This window comes from Hyla sarda, chromosome 2 (genome assembly GCF_029499605.1).
Source record: "Hyla sarda isolate aHylSar1 chromosome 2, aHylSar1.hap1, whole genome shotgun sequence".
NCBI lineage: Eukaryota > Metazoa > Chordata > Amphibia > Anura > Hylidae > Hyla > Hyla sarda.
Window position 1 is genome coordinate 443,035,154 of NC_079190.1, and position 6,323 is coordinate 443,041,476.

Sequence of the window (6,323 nt, forward strand, 5' to 3'; positions counted from 1 at the left end):
TATTATTAATTTCTGTGGTGAGCTTGGGGGAATGTAGGGTGAACAGGGGTGATGCAGAGTAGTGTTGCAGTGTGTAGCATTAACCCTTGATTGTCGTGATGCCATGGTGCGGACTTTCTCTATTTATATAAATGTTCTACCACCACCCGTCCCAAGAACGATAGGGAGGAATAAAGGATTGTCCACAGCAGGAGTAGTAATAAACTGGAAATAACTTTACTGCAGATTTTATGCAGATGATGATAACAAACAGTCTTTTGCAAGAGGACCGGGACTTAGGCTCCTCACAGGTTGGCTGGGGCTTTGAGGTAAAATAAGCTTTGATTTTTGCTGTATGCTGTTCCACTGAATTTAGGGGTATGTTTAGGTTCCGTAGTCACGTAGGATTGATGGGATTTGAGTCGGATTAACCCTCACAGTTTAGAATGTGCTGAAGTGGAAGGCTTCAGGCCTAGCTTGTCTTGTAGCTGTGATCACAGATCTGCTCAGTTTGGTAGTCTGGAACTAAGAGAGAGATTATTGGATGAAGCGCCCTTATATACAGAAGGGGCAGGATCAAAGCTTGTTGGTCCCCAAACCTGTCAGTCCTAAACCAGGGCATTATGGTTACATCACATGACCTAAAGGTCCTTGAACATTAGCATAACACAATTCTCCATAAATCACGTGACCAACGGTCCTGTACATAAATTACATTATAATAAAATATATTAAATATATAAATAACACAATGAGGTGACTAGGGGTTAACCCATCAGGAAAGCTCCACCAGCATGGAGGAACTCTGAGTGTGGGGACTTACAAAAAAGGTACGGGACCCAGTCCAGTATCGGGACACCACATTTCCTTTTTATCTGATTACTATTCAACATATCATCATTATTTATTGATCATTAATATATGATTTTTCACATTTTTTTTCACACTTATCTTCTCAATATTTATTAAATTGATTCATTAAACTTTACCAGCACAACTATACACATATGTTACATACTTTTGCATTCATGCACCTCATCACTATATTCTGTGTATATATATATGTATTGTACTTTAACTTTTTACTTGTCCCATTATCATTTTTCTTTTCCCTCATTTTATGCAATACATTATGATCATCTGTTTGGTATATGTGACCCAATACTAAATATGCTCCCCCATATCTTATGCAGTATTTAACAAAATTATTATTTTTCATATGCACTTTATATAATTGGGGGCCTGCTGTCCTGTCCTGCTACACCTAATTCAGTTGCTCCTCCATCTGTGGTTTGCTACCCTCCATTACCTATGTTTGGTTATTTATTCATGTATTTTGGGTATGACTGCACTGACTGATCTTTAAGTTTATGTCAGCACTGTGCACTTTGGAGTAGCAGCATTGTTATATTTATCACTTTTGCAGGACAGGAGTTGGGGACTTGGAGGGGGTTCATGGCCCCTCCCCATGTTGTGCTTTTGCTCTTTCATGAGCGATTTTAATTGGTTTTAGATGTCCTTTGCCATCCTATATAGTGATGGTATGTTTGTATTTTTTCTTGCATTTTTTGTATAATAAAGATAATTTGATTACTCAATTTGCTTTGGGTGTATGTACACCTTTTTATGCAGCAATCCTTCTTCTTCTTTATTTATATGGTATTTTTTAGCTGTCAGTAGTACCCCGGTTATTACATTGGATAGGTTAAGTCCCCCTCACCCCTTCTTTTGTGCGCCATCTGCAATGCGGCACTTGTAATGGATGTTCAGATCGTCCACGGCATGCCATGGGGATCTGATCATCCAAGATGGCAGACAGAGGTCCATTCATCTGCTTCAGCCGTCATCCCGGGGTCTATGCATATGCATTGCATTGAACAGTATTGGCAATCTAAGGGCTGCTATTGATAATCCCCTATAGGGACAGAAAGTGTTAAAAAAAAGATGTGAAAAAGCCCCTCCCCAATAATAATAATAATAATAAAAAAAAGCCTTCATATGCTTCTGTGAATGGAAATATAAAAGGGTTATGATTTTTAGAAGGTGAAGAGGATAAACTAAAATGGGGGGGAAAAAAACAAAAAAAAAAAACAAAGCTGTGTCCTTAACCCCTTGAAGGAGTAGTCCAGTGGTGACCCAGTGGTGAACAACTTATCCCCTATCCTAAGGATAAGTTGCAGATCGCGGGGGGTCCAACCGCTGGGGCCCCCTGCGATCTCCTGTACGGAGCCCCGACAGCCTGCGGGAAGGGGGCGTGTCGACCTCCGCACGAAGCGGTGGCCGACACGCCCCCTCAATACAACTCTATGGCAGAGCCGAAGCGCTGCCTTCTGCAATCTCCGGCTCTGCCATAGAGATGTATTGAGGGGGCGTGTTGGCCGCTGCGTGCGGGGGTTGACACCCGCTATCTGGCCGGAGAGCCTGGCCCCCGTACAGAGAGATCGCAGGGGGCCCCAGCGGTTGGACCCCCCCGCGATCTCAAACTTATCCCCTATCCTTAGGAAAGGGGATAAGTTTTTCACCACTGGACTACCCCTTTAAGGACTTAGCGTTTTTCAGTTTTTGCATTTTTGTTTTTTCCCCATTACCTTTTAAAAATCATAACACTTTCAATTTTTTCCCTAAAAATCCATATTATGGCTTATTTTTTGTACCACCAATTCTACTTTGCAGTGACATTAGTCATTTTACCCAAAAGTCTACAGCGAAACGGAAAAAAAATTCTTTGTGCAACAAAATTGAAGAAATAATGCTATTTTGTAGCTTTTGGGGGCGTCCATTTTTACGCACTGTATTTTTTGGTAAAAATGACACTATCTTTATTCTGTAGGTCCATACGGTTAAAATGGTACCCTACTTATATAGGTTTGATTTTGTCATACATCTGGAAAAAAATCATAACTACATGCAGGAAAATTTATACATTTAAAAATGTAATCTTCTGACCCCTATAACTTTTATTTTTCTGCGTACGGGGTGGTTTGAGGGCTCATTTCTTGCGTCGTGATCAGAAGTTTTTATCGGTACAATTTTTGTTTGGATCGGACTTTTTGATCGCTTTTTATAAATTTTTTAATAGTATAAAAAGTGACCAAAAATACGCTATTTTGGACTTTGGAATTTTTTTTTACGTGTACGCCATTGACCGTGCGGTTTAATTAACTATATATTTTTATAGTTCGGACATTTACGCACGCGGTGATACCACATGTTTATTTTTATTTACACTGTTTTGTTTTTTTATGGGAAAAGGGGGGTGTTTCAAACTTTTATTAGGGAAAGGGTTAAATCACATTAACACTTTTTGGTGTCCCGGTACCGTATTGCATACCGTACTTTGGTTAGGGGTCCCCAAAGTCAGAGTTCCTAGTAACCGTGGGGTTCCGCTTCTTTAGTCATCCCCTAGTCACCCCTCAAATAGTTAAAATATGGCTAAAATAAATGTAAATACTGTATAGAAAGTATATACTTACATTGCATGGCGTCGCAGGGCCTGCGGGTCATGTGACTGTGGTTTAGTCTCTATGGTAGGTAAAAGGACCTTTTTGGAGGTTCTGCGTCGTGTGATACCTACAATGCCTTGTAAAGCTGATTGACAGATGGTGTGGACCAATCCTAAAATGGCCAGCCCCTATCCATATAAGGGAGCTGCAGCCAATGATCGTTCTTCTTGTTCCTGCGCTGCAAAGCAAGCAGCATCTCTTTGCTCTTGGGTTGCTAACACTTCATGAGGTAGGACCTCCCCAACTTGCAAAGACAAATACTGGGCCCAAGCCTGCCAGCCTTGACCTGAAACGAAACAGTGAGTTCTTACAACTTCCTATGCTAGCGAGACCTCTGGACCTAAACATAACCCTAAATCCAGCGAATCTGCGCATACTAAATCCTACTAAGCTAAAGAACTCATACGTCAATCTCAGCTAAGCTGTGCATGGACTCTGTTATAAAGACTATTCCTGTATTCGCACGTTACAGAAAATCTTCAGTAAAGTTTACGCAAATTTTCAGCAAAGCTCTGGTTGTGGACAATACTTTATGCTACATCTCCCTATCGATTTTGGGAAGGGTGGCGATAGGCCAAGCATCACAGTATTAACCCTCACCCTGGCGTCACGACTGACAAGAGTTAATTATAACCGTGATATACCTCACAGCAACACCCCAACTGCCATACACCTCCCCCCCCCAAGGCACCACACTTTCTTTTCTTGCAGTATTATATCTCCCATAGGGGACTATAACAATTCACGCACTGATCTTTTACACTGTTCACTGGCATGTATTAACACGCCATTGATTAATGTTATTGGTGCTTGACTGCTCCTGCCTGGAGCAGTCATTCGCTGATCGGACAACGAGGAGCCAAGTAGGGATCCTCCTGGTGTCCTGTAAACTGTTCAAGACACCGCGATTTCATCACGGCGGTCCCGAACAGCCGGACTGAGCTGCTGGGATACTTTCAGTTTCACTACAGACGCGGCGGTCAACTTTGATCGCCGCATCTGAATGGTTAATCACAGGGCATCACCGCGATCAATGATGTCCTGTATTAGCTGCGGGTCCCAGCCGTTGATGGCCGCCGGGACCGACATGATATGACGCGGGAGCTTGCGCAGGACATAAATATACGTCCTGCATTGTAAGGAGTTAAAGGGGTACTCCGGTGGAAAACTTTTTTTTTTTTTTTTTTAAATCGACTGGTGCCAGAAAGTTAAACAGATTTGTAAAATTACTTCTATAAAAAAAATCTTAATCCTTCCAGTACTTATTAGCTGCTGAATACTACAGAGGAAATTATTTTCTTTTTGAAACACAGAGCTCTCTGCTTACATCACGAGCACAGTGCTCTCTGCTGACATCTCTGTCCATTTTAAGAACTGTCCAGAGTAGGAGAAAATCCCCATAGCAAACATATGCTGCTCTGGAAAGTTCCTAAAATGGACAGAGATAAGTTTTAGACCGTGGGGGGTCAGACCGTTAGTAACCCCCACCCCGGATTTCCCGTACCGGGCCCCGGCTCTCCGGCCAGATAGCACGAAGTGGCGTCTGACACGCCCTCTCAATACAAGGCTATGGCAGAGCCGGAGATAACCAAAGGCAGTGCTCCGGCTCTCCCATGGAGTTGTATTGAGGGGGCGTGTTGGCGGCCACTTCGTGTGGTGGTCGATACACCCCCTTCCCGCAGACTGCCGGAGCCCCATGCAGGAGATTGCGAGGATCTGAAACTTCTCCCCTGTCCTCATGATAGGGGATACATTTTCCAATACTGTAAATCTCCTTTAACCTCTTAAGGACCAAGGACGTACCGGTACGTCCTTGGTCCTGCTCTCCTGATATAAAGCGGGGTTACACAGTAACCCCGCATCATATCACGGCGGGCCCGGCGTCATAGTGAAGCCGGGACCCGTCTCTAATAGCGCGCAGCGCCGATCGCGGCGCCGCGCGCTATTAATCCTTTAGCCGCGCGGCTAAAAGCGATAGTTGCTGGCTAGCTCAGTGGGCTGTTCGGGATAGCCGCGGCGAAATCGCGGCATCCCGAACAGCTTACAGGACAGCGGGAGGGCCCTACCTGCCTCCTCGCTGTCCGATCGCCGAATGACTGCTCAGTGCCTGAGATCCAGGCATGAGCAGTCAAGCGGCAGAATCAACGATCACTGGTTTCCTATGAGAAACCAGTGATCAATGATGAAGATCAGTGTGTGCAGTGTTATAGGTCCCTATGGGAGCTATAACACTGCAAAAAAAAGTGGGGAAAAAAAGTGAATATCATTTAACCCCTCCCCTATTAAAAGTTTGAATCACCCCCCTTTTCCCATAAAAAAAACACAGTGTAAATAAAAATAAACATATATGGTATCACCGCGTGCGGAAATGTCCGATTTATAAAAATATATCATTAATTAAACCGCTCGGTCAATGGCGTGCGCGCAAAAAAATTCCAAAGTCCAAAATAGTGCATTTTTGGTCACTTTGTATATCATTTAAAAATGAATAAAAAGCAATCAATAAGTTCTATCAATGCAAAAATGGTACCGTTAAAAACTTCAGATCACGGCGCAAAAAATGAGCGCTCATACCGCCCCATACACGGAAAAATAAAAAAGTTATAATGTCAGAAGATGACAATTTTAAACGTATTAATTTTCCTGCATGTAGGAAGTCCGACAAAATCAAATCTATATAAGTAGGGTATCATTTTAATCGTATGAACGTACAGAATAAAGATAAGGTGTAATTTTTACCGAAAAATGTACTACGTAGAAACGGAAGCCCCCAAAATTTATAAAACGGCGTTTTTTTTTTTCAATTTTATCGCACAATGATTTTTTTTTCCGTTTCACCGT